General features: G+C 34.4%; 1 non-coding gene across 1 annotated transcript; it reads right to left on the reverse strand.

Moving 5' to 3' along the window:
* Positions 1-3,934: 3,934 nt before the first annotated feature.
* LOC121215763 (small nucleolar RNA R71) lies at positions 3,935-4,041 on the reverse strand. The gene has a single exon (XR_005911738.1). It is a non-coding gene; the product is annotated as a small nucleolar RNA R71 (small nucleolar RNA).
* Positions 4,042-21,820: the final 17,779 nt, after the last annotated feature.

Below are 21,820 nucleotides of genomic sequence, written 5' to 3' on the forward strand. Positions count from 1 at the left end.
TTCAGTCAATTTCACACATCTAGGGGTCTAAGTAGCGCTTACCGACCTTATAGTAGGTTCACAGTCGACTTGGGCGACCTGTGCAACCTTTGATTCATTTTAGTAATAATGGGCCCACACGTCCGTGTGTGCCCGTGTGGCCGACTCGGCCCAAATTGGCCTTGGCCGTGTAATCCATTTTTAATGTAACTCATGCTAGCTAAATATTCATATATATTTTCACTATTTACTTATATGATCATTCAGAGCTGTTTACTTGAGTCATTGTTAGTAAATCATTTATATCTTAAGCTACAGAATTCCAAATTAAGATCCGCTTGATGTTTTCAAAACTAGACTCAAATACCTTTCTACCATAGAATTTTAAGAATTTATAGCTTATCAAATAAGTATAGTAAAATCTTCAAATTTATCCCTATTTTACTGTTTGACAGCTTCAACCTTACTAAGAATTATTTATCTCATAGTACGAAATTCGAATGATGTTTCCGTTTGTTTCTCTTCAAAATAGACTCACTAAGAATTTGAATGTATAAATTTAAGCCCTAATTACTTTTTTACAATTTTCTATGATTTTTCCAAAGTCACAACAGGGGAACCCGAACCCATTCTGACCTTGTCTCACAAAATTCATTATATCTCATAACTTACAATTTCATTGCTTACACTATTTCTTCCATGAAAAACTAGTTTCAATAAACTTTAATTTCGTATTTTCTTCAACCCTAACTCAATTCCATCATTTTTTATGATATTTCAAAGTTAGACTACTGTTGCTGTCCAAAACTATTTTAGTGTAGAATTTTGATTTCCAAGTTTATAACACCCTTATTTCCTTTCTCTACAATTTTTCGCATCATTTTCTCTTATTTCTCGACAGCAAGCAATTTCGACTTTTCACCAAATCCCATTTTCTACGTTTCGGGTACACACCAACAAATCTCCAGATTAATCACTTAATTCGTTTTTAATCAACCAATTTTAGAAGGAACTCGAATAAAAACCTAACAAAACCCTGACCTTGCTTGAGTAACGACGACTTCGCACAATCACAGGTCGATTGAAAACCACCAGCCCCTTGATTAACTCTTACACACCAAAAAGGAATCCCCCTTTCAGAGATTAACCAAGAACGATTAACAATAGACAAAACCGTTACTTTCCAAACACACGCAACCAACGATGAACAACCAAATCAATTGGAAAATAAAGAAAGAAACAAAAGGGGAAAAAAGAATGGAAATTTCGGCAACAACTAGGGGTAAGAATCGACAGAGGAGAGAAAAAAGAAGAAGAAAACGTTAGAAAAAGTTTGGGTAATTAGAGAGAAAATCGAATCTCTATTTTTTTTTTTGCAACAAAAAGATAATCAGATTATTTTCTAATAATCTCTCCCCCATTATCTCTTAAAATCACTCCCTATTAACCCATTAAAACACAACTAAGAATTTTTCCCCAACACAACTCTTAGCCAAAATTGGAGCAAAAATACTGTCTCCATGCCATCATAGAGAATTGAGCACAGGACCTCCCTCACACCAACACTCCACTTGTCCACTAGACTAGCTGGCCCATTCTGTTAATTATTTGCCAATTTTTACTTAAAAGCCTACTGACCAAAGATAGAGCTTATTCATAAAAATACCAAAATTTACCCAAGTCCTGGCTTGAACTTGGGATCTTTCACACACCCAGAACACTTAACCACTGAAGTAGATACACAGTTGTATCACACCTTCACAAGAACAAAAATAAAAATTCTGGGTTGTTACAAGTTCTCTGCAAAATAGGTTTTAAGTCACTTGGTTTTATGGCCTTTAGCCCAACATATGGTCACTTTTGTAAAGTGTACAATTCCCTACAGGAAGTTTGAGATTAATCAATAAATATCACAAGGTAACTTTTACTTGACGCTATGAGGCCTTTTAACAACCTTTTGGGGTAATTTTTGTGCCAAAATCGTAGATCTTCAAGTTCTCTTCAAAATGGTTTTGAATAACCTTATTTTGAAGTTTGTAGCTTAATATATAGCCAGTTCTATAAATGAGTGTAATTCCTTACAGAAAGTTCGACTTCAATCACAAATAAACTTCTCTAACTTATTTATATGGATCATAAAGCAACTAGGTACCAAATTGATAAATACCAAAAGTAACATGTTTTAGTCTCATTCTTAATGTGTTTTGGATGATTATTTGATTTATAATGGTGAATTTTATGCTCCTAATCCTTTAAATTCATGTTTTTATACTTAAGAGAGCATTTGGGAGTAAAAAGACTGAAAAATGAGAGAAAATCATAAAATTAGAGGAAGTTTCAGAAGCCACATGAGCTGAGCCGTTCCATACGGGCTAGACATATGGTCGTGTGAGTCACACGGGCTATCACACGACCATGTGCCAGACCGTGTGGATTTCACAAACTGTACTCTAGAAACATGAAAAAAACACAATTTTTAGGTTTTTCAAGCATTCTAAGACCTACATATACCAAATATAAGAATAGGGTAGTAAGCCATTAGAGAATATTGAAGAGAACAACTCGAAAAACACCATTGAAGTTGACACAGAAGTAGATTTCCATCAAGATTGAAGATCTCATTTTGATTTCTTTGAAGTTTCTTATGAGTTTCTTTATTTCTTGTGCTTATATTGTCTTTGAGATGTTTTTATTTTTGATTATTAACTAATTTTCTAAATACCAAAAGGAGATGAACCCTAAGATGAATTATGTCTTTTGATTTATGTTTTACACAATAAATACTTAGATCTTGTTCTCGATTATGTGTGCTTAATTCTTGGTTTAATATTTTTGAACTATTAATCCATGTTTGTGATGCTTAAATCAGAGGAGGAATAGACCTTGCTTAAGAATAGATCTAGCATAATTGAGTGGAGTTGCATGCAATCCTATAAATAAGACGACATAAATCTATCGAATTAAAGTCAAATCTAATAGGAAGATCCATAGATCGAGTTAATGCAACAATAAGGGTTTTAATTAGAAAGAAATTTTGATTATTAAACCTAGAGTCAATTGCTCTTACTCTCGAAAAAGATATTAGCATAATTTAGAGATTTCTACGGATCAAGATTCTAAGTGAAGAAATTATTTAATTCAGATTGATAATGACAAATGAAATCTAGGTGGATTCCTTCCTGGGTATTTTTTCGCTTCTTGGTTGTTAATCGTTTGTTTTCCTAATTTCTTCTTTAGTTAATCAATTTAGTTAATTTTAGTTTTAATCAATCACTCCAGTTTGTCAGTTAAATAATAGAAAGACAGTACTTACTAGTACTTTTAATCTTCATGGGAACAATATTTGTGCTCATCGTACCTATACTATTAATTGATAGGTGCACTTGTCTTTGTCGAATTTTTAGTTATTTTGCAACTACAGTCAAGTTTTTGGCATCGGTGCCATGACTTAAATATTAGAAAAACTTTATTTTTATTAATTTTTCTGTTTTTATATTAATATTTTTATTTTTTTTTCAATTTAATTTTTATATTCTAATTTTTCATTTGTTTGCTTATGGCAGGCTCTTTTGGTTTATGACTAGAAGAAATCCGTCGGATTCATTAATTTTTTACAATACGACTGAAAAGACTGCTGGCAAAAATCGTAGAGAGGTTAGAGAAGCAAGGAATTTTGAGTTAAAGCCGAACACAATTCAGATGGTATAACAGTATGTACAGTTTGATGATTTGCAAGATGAAGATTCGAATACTCATTTGACTAACTTTCTAGAGATTTACGATACATTCAAGATCAATGGTGTTTCTGATGATGCCATACACTTATGGTTGTTCCCATTTTTTTGAGGAACAAGGCAAAAAAGGGTTGAATTCACTTCCATAAGGTTCTATCATGACTTGGGATCAAATGACTAAAAAGTTTTTGTTGAAGTACTTCCCACCGACCAAAGTAGCTAAGTTGAGAAACGACATCTTTTCCTTTGTTCAATTTGATATGGAGACATTATATGATGCATGAAAGAGATTTAAAGATCTTTTGAGAATGTGCCCACATCGTGGGTTTCCTTTGCGGTTATAGGTTCAAACCTTTTACAATGATTTGAATCCCTCAACTAGGTAATTAATTGATGCAGTAGCTGGTGGAACATTGAATAATAAAACACCCGAAGAAGCTCAAGAGTTTACTAAAGAAATAATAGTGAATAACTATCAGTAGTAAGTCATGAGAACAAAATCGATGAAAGCAATTAGTGTTTTTAATATAGATGCAATTGCTATGTTGGTAAGCTAAATGAAGCACTGAATAAAAAATTTGATGGTTTGAATTTTTCTAAGCAGGTAAATCTGGTGATGCAATGCGATATGAATGGAGCGGAGATAATTAATCCAGAATATTCACCCTTCAAGCCTAACATGGAGCATGAGCAAGCCTACTTTTTGGGTAATAATTCTAAACCGCAAAAAAAACCCTTATAATAATACTTAGAATGCAGGTTGGAAGAACCATCCAAATTTCTCTTGGGGTGGTCAAGGAAATCAAAGGTCACAACTCTCTCTGAGTTTTCAGCGACCGTATCAGCAAGAGAAGAAGCTGAACCTTGAGGAGATGTTGGCTAAATTGATTTCAAAAGAATTCGATTTCAAAACATGGAAGGGTTAGTCGAGCCTAAAAATAATTTGAAGCTAGAAGCTAAAAAAGTGATAAGGTTGAGGAAAGTAAGAAAAAGCAAAAGTTGGTAATCTGAGATTACAAACCACAAATCCAATATCCGGTAGCATTGAAGAGAGACCGCACAAACAAACAATATGGTAAATTTCTTGAACTTTAAAAAAAACTACATATTAACTTACCTTTTGTTGAAGCCCTTTCGTACAGTATGTAAAATTTTTAAATAAGCTATTAACAAAGAAAGGGAAATTAGACGACTTGTCAACTATGGAGCTCAATGCAGTTTTGTTTGGTTATTCTCCAAAACAAACTACCCAACAAACTTAAAGATCCAGTAAGTTTTACTATTCCTTGTCTCATTGGTAGTTTAAATGTTAAAATAGCTTTGACTGGTTTAGGGCTAGTATAAATGTCATGCCTTATAGTTCAAACAACTTGGTCTTGGTGAACTCAAACCCACTAGGTTGAGTAGTCAATTAGCAAATAGATCAATTCGATATCCTAGGGGTATTATTGAGGATGTACTTGTGAAAGTCGATAAATTTATATTCCCTGTTGATTTTGTTGTATTAGACATGGATGAGGATATTGAGGTATGATCTTTGGTCGACCCTTTTTAGTAATTGCTAGAACTATTATTGATGTGGGTACTGGTGAACTTGTGCTTTATGTAGATGATAAAAATATTACTCTTCAAGCACATGATTTTGTGAGAGTCCCTAGTGAGCGAGATGATACTAATTGTTCTGTTAATGTTAGTAATCATGTCACTCAACGTTCTTTGTAGGAAACCCCTCATGAAAACATGTTGGAGCCATATTTTATTCAAAGTGATAGAACTCGAGGGACAAGTGAAGAGTGAATGGTGCAACTCAATGAACTAGATGAATGACAAATGAAGGTCAACGAGAAACCAAGAAGGCAAAAAGAAGAAACAAATCATCGCCATGATATGCATGTGAAAATGATGAAGCAATTCAACGTTGGGGACAAAGTACTATTAGACAAATCGGAACCACGAATTTTTCCTTCAAAATTTAAATCAAAAGGGTGTAACCCATTTGTGGTAAAAACCATTTTTTCATACGGTACAGTTGAGGTAACACATTCTGAATTCAACATGTTAAAGGTAAATAGTATTTGTCTCAAACCCTATTTTGGTGGTAAAACTGATATCAAGTGAGAGGAGCTTCGACTCCAAGATTCACCTTAACCATGAGCTTAAATAAGGAAGTCGAGCTTAGACTTTAAACAAACGTTTCTTGGGAGGCAACTGAGTGTTTGTGTTATTTATTTATTTTACTTTCTTAAAAAAAACTTTCATTCATTATCATTTTTTTAAATTTGAAGAAAAAAAACTTCAACAAAATTACATTCAATTTTGTTTTAATTACTATTATTTTGAAAAAAATTCATTTATTCATTATCACTTGTTTTTTTAATTGAAAAAAATTTTAAAAAATAGGGGTCACACAGCTTGGGGTGAGTAACATGGCCTGGGGTGAGTAACATAGTCGTGTGAGGCATATGGCTTGAAAACACGGGCATGTCTCAAGCCATTTGAATACTAGAGCTAATTTTGTCAATTTTTATTTGCCCCACACGGGTATAGAGAGGTACACGGGCCAGAGACTTGGTCAGTTGAGACACACGGCCTGTGACACAGGCGCGTGTGAGACTGTATGTCCTACATGGCCTTGCACATGGGTGTAGGAAAACCAAAGGGTGATTAGACACGGCCTGGCACATGGTCATGTATGACACATGGCTTGGCACACGATCGTGTGAGACACAGCCTGGACACACGACCATGTGGAAACTGAGCTTAATTTTTTTTCAATTTTTCAAAGGCTACACAGCCTAAGAGGTTTTACATAGGCACTAGACACGGCCGTGTGGCCCAACACGGGCAATTACACAACCGTGTCCTTTATTAAATCTAGGGTCTAAAAAATCATTCTTCTTCCCCATCCAGTCACCGATCCTCACAACCCAAAAGTCCTAGCCGCCTTCGCACCAATCTAGCCATCATTACCCATTCCTCTCCACCCTCGACAGCCTCTCTCACAGCTGATCGAGATATCCTGTGTTTCGCCAAAAAAAGATTGACTGAATTATCAAAAATTTGTAGCGTGAAGTGTAATGAAGTGCAATTAGAGATCCATTTCATTTTGGGGGGGTATCCAGATTAATATTTTCAATTAGAATGATTTATGGTTGGCTTGGTTGGACCAAAAAAATGAAACATCCAGGCTCCGTTTTGAAAAAAAACCCAATTGGAAATATATTTATTATTACCACCTATATCATAATCATAAATCTTTTTTATTTACAAATTCAAAATAGAAATAAGAATGATTTCAAACTATTAATCAATCGAATAATATGAGAAATATGTTGAATATTTGGCGGAAAACATGAAAGAAAAAAAATTAAATTAAAATAAAAAAGGAAATGAAATCATAGCAAAAAGATGGGGTATTGGGTCATTTGTCCTATATGTGCAAATTAAAACCGAGCGGATCTTTACTCGGAGTAGAGCATAAACCTAAAAAATTTGAATAAAAAATTAATGAAACCCATTCAGGAACAAGAAAATGACATCGTGATTTAGACTGAATCTTAATGAAAAAAATAGATCAATGAAAAGTTTGTGCGATAAGTTTAGCGAATTTTTTCTATATTTAGATTATAGGAAAGCGGGCCAAAACTTATCTTTTTTCTTTTCATTTTATTTAAAAAAATGTAAGAAAACCCCCTTCGTTAGAAATTAGAAGTTAGAAAAGGCACACTAGAAAAAACAAAGGATGGCCGGAATCTACACATTGATTTTCTTTTCGTAATTTTTGTTGAACTGTATGCAACAAAAGGTGCCTGTACAGCTGCTAAGGGATACAATTTTATCCTAATCAACTTTATCGAGAAAGATTACTTTTTTTAGGCCAAGAGGTTGATAGTGAGTCTCGAATCAACTTATTGGTCTTACGGTATATCTCAGTATAGAGAATGATACCAAAGATCTCTTTCTCTATTTCCCCTTGCCACTGGTCTCCCCTTTCTCCCTTTCATCTTCTCTTGTACTTTCTCGCCTTTTCCTTCTTCTTTCCATCACCAGCCTGACAACATCTAGCCCCCCATAACCTCACCGAATCTTCCTCTCATCCTTTCCCATTTAACTCGTGTCACCGTTTCCTCCCATTTTCCCCACCGCATGCAAATCCCTCCCCTAGGACTATCTTCCCCCAATCTATTTTCCTTCCCCCACCTCCGTTCAACAATCGTTAGTCTCCCACAGTCACGTAAGAACCCCGATGCTATTGCCATCCTTCTCTTTCGACCACTGCACCTCCGTCGACCACTGTCAGTCGGATCACCATCGTCAACCCCAATGCCACCATTTGTCTCCCTTTATTTATTTATTTTGTTTATTTTATTACTATTATTTATTGTTTTTTGTTGTTTTGTTTTTTCTTATTATTATATATATATTTTTAGGATTATTTTAATTATTATTTTTTTCGATGACTATTATTAATATTAGGTCAAGTTTCATTTCATTTTTTATTTTTATTTTTATTTTATTATTGTTATTATATTATTGTTATATCTTACTAGGTATTATATTATTCGCATTATTGTTAGATTTGTTGTTAGTTGTAACACCCCTAACCCGTATCCGTCGCTAGAATAGGATTACGAGGCATTACCGGATAAAACTCAGTTTAACACAGTCATGAAATTCATCTCATATTCAATTGTCAAAAATAAACTTTTAAATTAAATAGTAATCATTCATTCAATTATAAAAGTCAATTTATCACATATGAAACACATAACTAATAAAATCATTCAAGATTTATTACTTATAATACATATATGAACCATGCTTCATCAATTCAATCACATTAATATTATTGGTCTATTCCAAATATTCGAACTAAGTTGTTATACAACAAAACCAATTTACACATGTTTCATATTTACAAGATTTAAACCATATAGCTATCAAATATATGACATTCGATCTCCTAAATTACAACTAGGTATGTATGATTTCATATACCAAACACATATACCACCACAATAAGTTGTATATGACCATTTTATATCTAAGCCACAACTAACCATATCAATTCATATCATTATCTAAATATCCAACATATCATTTAGTAACTTCTGCACATGTGCCTATTATGCATCGAATGAGCCATATACACTACTTAAAATTTATACACATATACGGCATTAGTAACTTACAATATGGTCAAGTATACTTTTAATACCATTTATGTATATATTCTCATGTGCGTAAACACAGTTTCCATTTGAACCCATTTCCAATCACCAATAATAAAACATATCATGTCTAGACATTACTCTTTGAATCATCCAAGGAGCCATACAAAACCGAACCTATATGACTAAACATTCAAGCATAATATATGTGAATACTCGTCACTACAAACTGAATCAAAATAGCCAAACCACAAATGATCATATCATAAGTACACCAAATTCACATGATCTATAACCAACCAAATAACATATGCTCAATCGATTCATTATTCATATAATCGGTCCACAAGTTAAATTTCTTATGACCAAACCAAACTATCATAAAACATATTCATAATTTGCCATCACCAATCGCACCTAAATAGCCAATCAAAAATAACGACATAACCATCACTTAACCTATATTTCATATACCATAAACACACTTTCAAATTGAGCTAATTTCATGGCCGATTGTAAATCAAGATTTTCATCACCCATTACCGAATCATATATCAAAACATCACAAGCATATAAATAATAGAACATACCTCCAAAATAAGATCAAGTTATAAGCAAATACACGCAAGCATTGACATCTATCTCAAGCCATTTTCACATGACTATATATATATAATTTCAAAACCAACCAAAACAATAATACTAGCCTATACATGTCATATGTTCAAAGTTTCAAGCTTTTAAAATACCGAAATAGAGATCGATAGTGTGACAGACTTCCTTGACAATCCCCAAGCTCGTAACTAGTTTTCCAAAATCTATAAAATAACGAACAAACACACACATGGTAAGCTTAAATAGCCTAGTAAGTCATAAGCAAATAAATTATCAAATGAACATTAGCATGATTATTTTAACATGGCCGAATATGAACAATCTCATGTACATAATGGTCACACCTTTAACATGTATAATTCATATCATCATCTCAAGTACTATACTTACCCTGTTTTCATGAACATTTAACTTCGCACGTACCTGAACTATTTAGCTCAATTTCACATTCGATCTTAACTCAACATTGCCTATTAAACCATTCAGAATCAATAATGATACTCAGATAGCTCGAAAAGCTCATACAATGCCAACGTCTCAGACGAGGTCTTACATGTAATCAAATGTCGATGCCACTGTCCCAAACAGGGTCTTACACGAAACCATATACGATGCCAATGTCTCAGACACGGTCTTACACATAAATCTCAAATCGATGCCAATGTTCCAAACATTGTCTTACACAAAATCACATATCAGAATCCTATGTCATGACATATGTATCCTAACTATTCCTATGGTTCGTACGGGGCTTTTAGACGTCGTAATTCGATTAATTCAAACTCGTAACTAATTCTCCAATGCTTAATTCAATTCGGCATATACACATATATTTATTATAATTCAATTCGGCACATATAATACATATACATTTGAATTTAACAACATTTATTTACTTATGAACTTACCTTGTACGGACACGAATGAACTGGAACGTCTATTCAACAATTTTTTATTTCCCCAAATCCAAATTCGATTTCCTCTTTTCTTGATCTAAATTAATACAATTTCACTAATTTAATCACACATTTAATCAATTCAATTCACAAATACATAATTAAGACTTTTTACACTTTGGACCTTATATTTTCACACTTTAACATTTTAGTCCTTATTTCACAAAACACAAAATATACATAATTTCTTTATACACATGCTTGGCCGAATATTCCATTAGTTCATATAAGCCCGTATCTTTCATTTATTTCACATTTTAAGCCCTCAATTTACTAATTTCACAATATAATCCTTAATACACATGTTTTATCAACAAAAAATCACTTAATTAAACATAATAATCTATCAACAAAGATTTATTTTTCATCATCAAACCACAAAAATCTCAAGCTATCAATAATAGCAAATCACAAAATCCACAACCAATTCAAAAATTCAAGCATGGGCTAGCTAGTATTCGAAGCAACGATCTCAAAAACGTAAAAATTATCCAAAGCCGAACAAAACATATACCTAATTCAAGCTTCCAAAGGTGTCGAATTCAAAGCTTTTAAAGCTTTCTTTTCTTCTCAAGTTTAGGCCAAGAAAGGTGAATGCATGGTCATTTTAGTTTTGTTTTATTGTATTACATATTATTACATAATTTATCTTTTTACCCTTAATGAAATAATACAAAATTTTATAATGGTTGTCCACTACCATCCATGCTATTATAAATGGTAAAATTTCAATTTAAGGACATTAAAATTAATAAATCATAGCAATTAAGCACTTTAGCATATAGAAAGCCACTTTTACATTTTACGCGATTAAGTCTTTTTATCAAATTAAGCATACAAACGGTAAAATTAAATCACGAAATTTTCACACATTTAATCACATTCTATAAACACCAATAATTATTTTAAAATTTATTTTACGACTTCAAATTTGTGGTTCCGAAACCACTGTTCCGATTTAACTAAAATCGGGTTGTTACATTAGTCTTTTAAATAGTATATATCTTAGTTCGGGATTTGATGATTCGTTGTGTATTTGATTGGACAGCACCATTCTGTTCATTATAACTGTTGTGTGTTTCATGCATTTGCTCTCTTAATTTGTTTTCATGCTAATGTATTTATTGTTTTTTTCCCCTTTTTCAGTTACATGATGCCAAACACACGAGGAAAGAGTAGGGTCCCTGCTCATTCTAAGAAAAGAAAAGCTATTAGGACTTCATTTTCCTCATCTCCAACTGACTGCCACCAATACCTCACTTTTGACCATCCAGCTCATGAAGAAAAGTATTAGCATCTAAATGACAAAGCATTGGGAGTGGGTCGATATATAGGCTAGGACGCCCGTCAGACTGTGGGCTTATTCGCACTGGTTCATTCTCTTTTGGCTGCGACTCCATGGAAGCATTCTTCGCAATCGTGGAGTCGATATAAATTGAGCTCTCTTTGGAGTTTTGCTCTTTTTTTTTTTGCAGACACTGTTACCATCAGGAAATTATCCACGAGCTATATCATTCCATCTTGGGGGTATCGCTCGGCACTTTAGTATTGCATGTTTTGGTGTTGCTCTTAGCCTATACTGTGATGATTTCTTAGCAGCAACTGAGTTCTCCTCCCTCCCACGACACATCCATTATGTAGCCTCTCTCTGTTGGTTGGAGATCGCTGAGGTTGTCATTCCAAATAACCCAAGCCAATCTAAGGCTAGGTGCCATCCTCCAGCCGTGTGATACATTCACACTATTCTAGCTCATAATTTGGTTGGTCGGAAATAGAGTAAAAGCGTCGTGAGCACTTTAGATGCATGTTTCTTATGGATCATGCATGCGTAGCATCCGATTGATTTAGCCCAGTTTGTAGCCCGATATTGTCTTAATCAGAGTGAGCAGTCACGGAGAGGACCTCTGTGTATGGATCCATATATCACACAGTTGGCTCATCACTTTGGCCTCCTCGATACCCTCAAGCATATTGGTACTCTTACTTTGGTTGGGGATATGACACAATAGGGTTTAAACATTATGAGACACGTGAAGATAGCTGCTCGTTAGCCTGGGCCTTTCAATGATCAGTATGTGTTGCTACAATTGACTCAGCAGCACGAGAATAATGAGCATCTCAACGATGATCCCCTACCACCACCGCGTACCATTCCCACTCCTCCTCTAAGCCCATTTACTGCTGCACCTACACATTCGATTACACTCTATGATATTTATCATACTCAACAGTTGATACGAACTCGTCTCGTGATGTTTTGAGTCGTATGTGTTGCCCAATCGTGAATTGAGTAAGGATGGATTCGTTTCGGTTTTAAAATGAAACAAAATAGAGATAATGGCTTCAAACAAAGGTAATAAACAAAATAAAGAGGAAACAATAACAAATTAATTGGCTAAGACCGAAAATGAACCAACAATAACGAATTGTTGACCCGAATCTCAAAATGGTCTTTAGGTGTTTTTCGGATAAAGGAAACAGGAAAGGAACCTTGACCCACTATCAACTATGATAGGAACCAAAGGTATATTGAATGCCACACCAAAGGTGATAAGTTCAGCAACAAAGAAAAGATGGACGCCACAAGCTATGCTTGATAAGTCAAATCAATTCCGAAAGAACAAAGAGAATTGGATATCTCACAATTCAAATATTTCATCTATATTCAACAAAATTTTTTTTCCTCTATGGCTGATTACATCTATTTATAATGTTAAAACAAGGTAACCGAATGGTCAAAAACATCCACTTAATGTACCATAAAAACTGATGTCTTTTCTTATTCTTTGAACCAAATAACTCCTTCCATAAAATCACTTTAATTCAGCTGATTTGAATGTCTTTAATGGCTTAGAAAATGACTCTTGAGTTGTCCTTGGCTAGTTGAATAGACACCATCTCTTAACCAGCTCCTTAATGACATTTAAAGGCTTGATTAAGTTCTCTTGAAAACTCCAAAAACGGCTGGAAGTGGAAGAGTTGCTGCCAAATTTTAAAGGGCATAAAATGCTCTTTAAAACCACTCCTTTAATGATTTTTAAGCTCCCTTTATAACAGCCCCTTTAATTGTAACTCAAAAGAACTTGAACAGCCACTTAATTAAATGTGTAACAGCCTTGATTTGTAACCACTATAAGCTAAAAAGTCACATGCAATAAACACATTAAAATGAGTTTATTAAACAAATGAAAACACTTATTAATCATAACAAACATTAAACTTACTTAAATAAATGAACTAAAACTTATATGCAATAATTACTCCAGCAACTAGTTTAATTAAAGAAGCATAATTTAAAGAACTTAAGTTATGCATCAATAAATAATCCTAGGAACTAGATCAATTAAGAAGCATCTTTATTTAATAAAGTTTAATAACTAACTCATTTATTAAAACTTAAGATAAGTGAAATTAATTGATCAACTACTCATTTATTAAACTAAAACAAGTTAATTAAAAGAAACAAATTCAGCTTGTAATAAATTGCAAGTAACGCTTTTTTAACGGTTCGAAGCATGACTATCGAATTCGACCACTTGCTCTTCCCAAGCTCGTTCCACATAGCTTGCTATTGCATTTCGAAATCTCTTAGCTCATAATCGAGTTATTGGCCCTCGTGGCAGCTCAATGGATTCAGTAGTAATTTCCCGAGCTAAGGTTGCATCATTCCCCCCCTCTTCGAGGCGATTTGCTCCAAATCGTCACCTACATCAAAAAGGGATAAATCAGCAACATTAAAAGTAGCACTAATCCCATACTCACCAGGTAAATCTAACTTATAAGCGTTATCATTAATCCTCTCCAAGACTTGAAAAGGTCCATCTACATGCACCAATTTATCAAAAGGTAAAGGCAATAAATCCAATGGAGTTAAGGGATTAAATCCATACACTACCTCAAATGGTGAAAACTTGGTAGCTGAATGTACCGATCGATTGTATGCAAATTCAATGTGAGGTAGACACTCCTCCCAAGTCTTTAAATTCTTACGTATAATGCCCCGTAGTAGTGTTGACAGAACTCTATTAACAACCTCCATTTGGCCATCAGTTTGGGGATGACTTGTTGTGGAAAATAATAGCTTAGTTCCAATTTTTCCCTATAAAGTCCTCCAAAAGTGGCTGAGAAATTTAGTGTCTCGATCCGAAACAATGGTTCTTGGAATGCCATGCAATCGTACAATCTCCCTAAAAAATAGATTGGCAACATTTAAAGCATCATCAGTTTTGTTACATGCTATGAAATGAGCCATTTTTGAAAACCGATCAACTATAACAAACACAGAATCTTTGCCATTCTTTGTTCTAGGAAGACCCAAAACAAAGTCCATAGAAATATCCATCCATGGCATTTCTGGGATCGGTAATGGAGTATAGAGTCCATGTGGTTGGACCCTTGATTTCGCCCTCTTGCAAACAATACAATGATTGCACACTTTAGCCACACCTCGTTTCATCTTTGGCCAATAAAAGTGTTCTTGAAGAACGGCCAAAGTTTTGGTAATACCAAAATGTCCCATTAAACCCCCACTATGTGCTTCATGAACCAACAAATTTCTAGTTGATCCTTGGGGTATGCACAACTCATTTTCTCGAAATAGGAATCCATCATGTTGGTAGTACCTGTCATACGCACCTTGCACACATAACTTGTAAACTTCTCCAAAATCAGAATCATCAGCATATAATTCCTTTAAATAAGCAAAACCAAGTAACTTGACATCCAAATAATTTAGAAGAGCATACCTTCGCGATAAAGCATCCGCAACGATATTTTCCTTACCTTGCTTATACTTAATCACATATGGAAAGGATTCTAAGAATTCTACCCATTTTGCATGTCGTTTGTTAAGCTTAGTTTGCCCTCTCAAATGCTTCAAAGCCTCATGGTCCGTGTGTATAACGAACTCTTTAGGCCAAAGGTAATGCTGCCATGCTTCTAATGCACGTATCAATGCGTACATTTCTTTGTCATAGGTGGGATAATTGAGCGTAGCTCTATTAAGTTTCTCGCTAAAATAAGCCACCGGTCGCCTATCTTGCGTTAAAACCGCACCTATTCCTATTCCAGAAGGATCACATTCCACCTCGAAAATTTTGTTAAAATCCGGCAAACATAAAAGTGGAGCATTAGTCAAACAATCTTTGATTTTAACAAAAGCAGATTCTTGTTCATCAGACCAAATAAAAGGTGAATTTTTTTTGATAATACCGGTTAATGGGGCAGCAAGAGTGCTAAAATTTGGTACAAACCTCATATAGAAGCTTGCAAGGCCATGAAAGCTTCTAACTTGGCTGATGTTATTCGGTCGTGGCCATTCTTGTATTGCTTTAATCTTCTCTTGGTCCACCTCTAGTCCATCCGTACTTACAACAAAACCTAGAAAAACAACTTTGTCAGTACAAAAGTTACATTTCTTAACGTTTGCATACAATACTTCCTTTCGTAAAACCTTTAAAATAGCATGCAAATGTTCAAGATGTTCAGTTAATGATTTGCTATAAATTAAAATATCGTCAAAATAAACTACGCAAAAACGACCAATGAAAGACCTCAAAACGTGGTTCATCAAGCTCATGAAAGTACTCGGTGCATTGGTGAGGCCAAAAGACATCACTAACCACTCATACAAACCGTATTTAGTCTTAAACGCAATCTTCCACTCGTCCCCCTCCCGCATACGAATTTGATGATAGCCGCTTTTCAGATCAATCTTAGAGAACAATTTTGCTCCACTAAGCTCATCTAACATATCATCAAGTCTAGGAATGGGATGACGGTATTTGACGATAATTTTGTTGATAGCTCGGCAATCTACGCACATCCTCCATAAACCATCTTTTTTAGGCACCAATAGAACAGGAACCGCACATGGACTTAAACTCTCCCGTATATATCCTTTTTCCATTAATTCTGCTACTTGTCGTTGCAACTCTTTAGTTTCCTCCGGGTTACTTCGATAAGCTGGCCGATTTGGAATTGTAGCTCCGGGAATAAAATCTATTTGATGTTCAATACCTCGAAAAGGAGGCAATCCACTTGGCACATCTTCCGGGAAAACGTCTTTGAATTCCTGAATCAATGAAACAATAGACAAAGGTAAAGAATTATCAAGTTCCTTAGCATCAAATAAGCATTCCTTGTACATAAGTACAAGTACGGGTTGATGCAACAATAATGATTTTCTTATCTCCTTTTCTCTCGCAAATACGCTCATTTTACCACTCTCAATTTCTTTTTGACTTTCTTGTTCCTCTCGTACTTTTACCTCCACTCCTATTTTTTCTTTCTTTTTTTTCATTTTTCTTGTCTCTCTCTTTTTCAATCTTTTCTTTCAACTTCAATTGATCTTGGTACACTTGCTTTGGAGTCAATGGCGCTAAAGTTACATTCTTGCCTCGATGCTTGAATGTATAGCGATTTGTATAACCATCATAGATCACGCGCCTATCAAATTGCCATGGACGTCCCAAAAGTAGATGTCCTGCATGCATAGGAACTACATCGCACACCACTTCATCTTGGTACTTTCCAATAGAAAATGCCACCACAGCTTGTTTTGTTACTTTCAGCTCACCTCCATCATTTAACCATAGCAACTTGTATGGAGTTGGATGTTTAGTTGTAGCCAAACCTAGCTTTTCCACCAACATAATACTAGCTACATTAGTACAACTACCACCATCAATGATCATACTACATACCTTGCCTTGAATGTGGCATCGAGTGTGAAAAATATTCTCCCTTTTTTGATCAGTTTCAACACTTTGAATGCTGAGGCTACGCTTCACCACAAGAATTTCTCCTTCAACGGGTAACTCTAAATATTCATCATCGGATGGCATTTCAGGTTTATTTTCATCCTCTTCCTCTGACTCAACTTCTCCATCAGCTCTTATCACCATAATACGTCGATTGGGACATTGACTAGCTATTTGCCCACGGCCTTGACACTTGAAACATCTTATGTCTCTCGTGCGATTTGGCGCTTGCTCATTTTTATTTTGACTTGTCTCTCCAACGGGCTGATTTGATTTAACTGCTACAGTCGGCTCCTTTGTTCTAACTGGGGTTTTGTTGACTCCTTCATTCCATTTGTTGGTTGAAGAATTGGCATAGGGTCTACTAACTCCTTTTCGCTTAAGTTGCTTTTCAACCTTAATCGCCATGTGAACCATGTCCATCACTTCAACATAGTGTTGTAGTTCAACTATGTTGGCAATGTCAAGATTTAAACCCGTAAGGAACCTAGCCATGGTTGCCTCTCGATCCTCCTCGATATCAGCTTGAATCATCGCTATCTCCATCTCCTTATAATAATCTTCAACACTTCTATTTCCTTGAGTAAGGTTTTGAAGTCGTTGATAAAGATCTCGATGGTAGTATGATAGAATAAATCTTTTCCGCATGACTGATTTCATTTCTCCCCAAGTAGAGATGGGTCTTTCACCATTTCATCGTCGACTTGTTACAAGCTGGTCCCACCACACTATGGCATAATCAGAAAACTCAATTCCGCGAGTTTCACCTTTTTACTCTCTGAATAGTTGTGGCAATCAAAAACAAGCTCAATCTTCTTTTCCCACTCCAAATAAGCTTCAGGGTCATTCTTACCTTGAAATGGTGGAATTGTCATCTTGATATTCTTAAGATTGTCATCGGGTCGATCACGATCTCTAGGACCTCGTTGTCGTTGACGGCCTCGACGTCGTACACTTCGGGCAGATGAATGATCACTTTCTTGTTCACTTGCTTCATAAGGATCTTGGATTGGACGTTCTCGCTCTCGTGTTGCACCTTCCGGAGTCATCTCACGTGGTTCTCGTGTCTCGACTCGATATAATCGATCTTCAATCGGTTCAAGTTTTCTATCAAATAATTGCTCCATCTCTCGCATAATTGCTTGAAGGGTAAGATCTGGCACTCCTCTTCCAACATTTCTTACGGGACGTAACCCTCCTTCCACATTTTGATTTCTTTCCGGACTTCGCGACATTTTTTTTAAAATGAACTCACAACAAAGAATCTCACTATCCACTCACAAAGAAATCTCACTCACTTGGCTTTTATACTCTCGAATAAACTCACCACTCTCTTGCCTCTTTCCACTCACTCCTCCTCTCTAAGTTCTTAGGAATTATTTAAACTTAAAAAGCAATTGTTGTGGGTCGGCTTACAAACTTGATGTTTGGGCTTGGTAAAATTATTGTAGGACAAAGGAAGGTAGGCTTGAAACAAAGAAATGAAAAGGTTGGGTGTGGCGAAATAGTAGAAGGTAATAATGACTAAAATTTGGGCAGCAAACAAAACTAAATTTCAAAACTAGCTCTTTTTTTTCACAATTTTTTTTTCAATTTTTTTTTCAAGAAACTACTATACCGTAATGCTAATAATGTCAATTCTTACTCCAAATTCGCTAGCTCTGATACCAATTTGATACGAACTCGTCTCTTGATGTTTTGAGTCGTATGTGTTGCCCAATCGTGAATTGAGTAAGGATGGATTCGTTTCGGTTTTAAAATGAAACAAAATAGAGATAATGGCTTCAAACAAAGGTAATAAACAAAATAAAGAGGAAACAATAACAAATTAATTGGCTAAGACTGAAAATGAACCAACAATAACGAATTGTTGACCCGAATCTCAAAATGGTCTTTAGGTGTTTTTCGGATAAAGGAAACAGGAAAGGAACCTTGACCCACTATCAACTATGATAGGAACCAAAGGTATATTGAATGCCATACCAAAGGTGATAAGTTCAGCAACAAAGAAAAGATGGACGCCACAAGCTATGCTTGATAAGTCAAATCAATTCCGAAAGAACAAAGAGAATTGGATAGCTCACAATTCAAATATTTCATCTATATTCAGCAAAAGTTTTTTTCCTCTATGGCTGATTACATCTATTTATAATGTTAAAACAAGGTAACCGAATGGTCAAAAACATCCACTTAATGTACCATAAAAACTGATGTCTTTTCTTATTCTTTGAACCAAATAACTCCTTCCATAAAATCACTTTAATTCAGCTGATTTGAATGTCTTTAATGGCTTAGAAAATGACTCTTGAGTTGTCCTTGGCTAGTTGAATAGACACCATCTCTTAACCAGCTCCTTAATGACATTTAAAGGCTTGATTAAGTTCTCTTGAAAACTCCAAAAATGGCTGGAAGTGGAAGAGTTGCTGCCAAATTTTAAAGGGCATAAAATGCTCTTTAAAACCACTCCTTTAATGATTTTTAAGCTCCCTTTATAACAGCCCCTTTAATTGTAACTCAAAAGAACTTGAACAGCCACTTAATTAAATGTGTAACAGCCTTGATTTGTAACCACTATAAGCTAAAAAGTCACCTGCAATAAACACATTAAAATGAGTTTATTAAACAAATGAAAACACTTATTAATCATAACAAACATTAAACTTACTTAAATAAATGAACTAAAACTTATATGCAATAATTATTCCAGCAACTAGTTTAATTAAAGAAGCATAATTTAAAGAACTTAAGTTATGCATCAATAAATAATCCTAGGAACTAGATCAATTAAGAAGCATCTTTATTTAATAAAGTTTAATAACTAACTCATTTATTAAAACTTAAGATAAGTGAAATTAATTGATCAGCTACTCATTTATTAAACTAAAACAAGTTAATTAAAAGAAACAAATTCAGCTTGTAATAAATTGCAAGTAACGCTTTTTGAACGGTTCGAAGCATGACTATCGAATTCGACCACTTGCTCTTCCCAAGCTCGTTCCACATAGCTTGCTATTGCATTTCGAAATCTCTTAGCTCGTAATCGAGTTATTGGCCCTCGTGCCAGCTCAATGGATTCAGTAGTAATTTCTCGAGCTAAGGTTGCATCAACAGTAGCAATCACCATGGCTCGATACCATTGAGGCATATTTGTAGCAGATCTGCCAACATTTCCATATCTCTCCACCCAATCATGCGCCTCACGATTCCGACGCCTCGCATGACGCCGATCCATGACTTGATTTATTTGTCTACTTTATTTATTTTAATTTTGGTTGTACTTTTATTTTTATTTTTTTTATTTTATTTGTGAGACTTCTTTATTTTATTTTTATTTTGAACTATGTTATTCTTTTTATTATTTTGATGGTTGATTTTATTCGAGTTTATAGTCTCTTTCTCTTCTTATTTATTTGTGTTTATTTTCTTATTAGTTTGCTCAAAAACATGCACTACATTTAGATTTTCGCACAATGCCAGTTTTCACTATTCTGAGGATTTTATCCAAATTCAAGGCAGTTTCAGTTCTTTCCCTCTCTTTTGATATTGTGCTTATTCTATGCTTATATTTGTTTGTACATTGAGGACAATGTACATTTTAAGTGTAGGGAGGTTGTTTATATGCTTATACGGTAAAATCCATGAATTGTTGTTTGTTTTTAAGTAATTTTCTCACAGTTACTATTAAAGTTAATTTTTTTAATTTTGAGTTTTTATTAAATTTCTTTTTGAATAATTTGTGGATATTCATGTATTGGTTGATTTATATCTTAAGACACGAGAGAGTCAAGCATGATAATTTTATGTTGTCTCCTTGAATTGAATTATTATCTTGAAATTTTGAAATTGCAAGTTTGATGTTAGAACCATAATTTTTTGTGAGCTTTTGAGCCTATAAAGAATATATTTTATTTCGTGTTCATTTTATTTCTAGTTGAGAGTATGTTGACTTGATTTTTTATTCTAGAACTTGTTTTAATTAAGCACGTAGAGACCACATTATTAATTTGGTATACTCAGAAGATAAAGGCACCTAAGATTTAACTCATTTAACCTATAAAAAGCTTACCTACTGAGTTAATCTCTAGTAAACCCCTTTGATCCTAACACAGTTTTTTCTAACCCGTTAATGTTAACCCATAACTCATATGTATGTTGTAAAATTATCCTTATTATTGACTCCCTTTTTTATCGAGATTTGATTTAATTAGTTGCCTAACTATGTTTAATTTATTTTAATTACTGAATTTTATTTTTGTTCCTCAAAAAAAATAGAGAAAACAAAATGAAAAAGAAAAAAATATTTGATTGAGCTTGAATAGTTAGTTTGTAATTTCTCTTAATTCAACAACTGATTATTTTTCTATTTTGTTAACTTATTAATTCAATCTCGATTATAACTGACTTTTCTGGCTTTTCTCGTACCCTTAACCTAAGCCCAATTACAACCTTTTAAAGGTCTCTTGATTGGTGTCATCTCATTTTCTAGTGGTGGAGATTTGATTTTCAAGCAAGCATATGGTAATGACATTTCTCGTCTGACTGTTGAGTCCATATTTCATGAACCTTAAACATTTTGAGTGTTTTGAGTGATCGTTAATGAGGAT

Source organism: Gossypium hirsutum, chromosome D03 (genome assembly GCF_007990345.1).
Source record: "Gossypium hirsutum isolate 1008001.06 chromosome D03, Gossypium_hirsutum_v2.1, whole genome shotgun sequence".
In the NCBI taxonomy this organism is placed as follows: domain Eukaryota; kingdom Viridiplantae; phylum Streptophyta; class Magnoliopsida; order Malvales; family Malvaceae; genus Gossypium; species Gossypium hirsutum.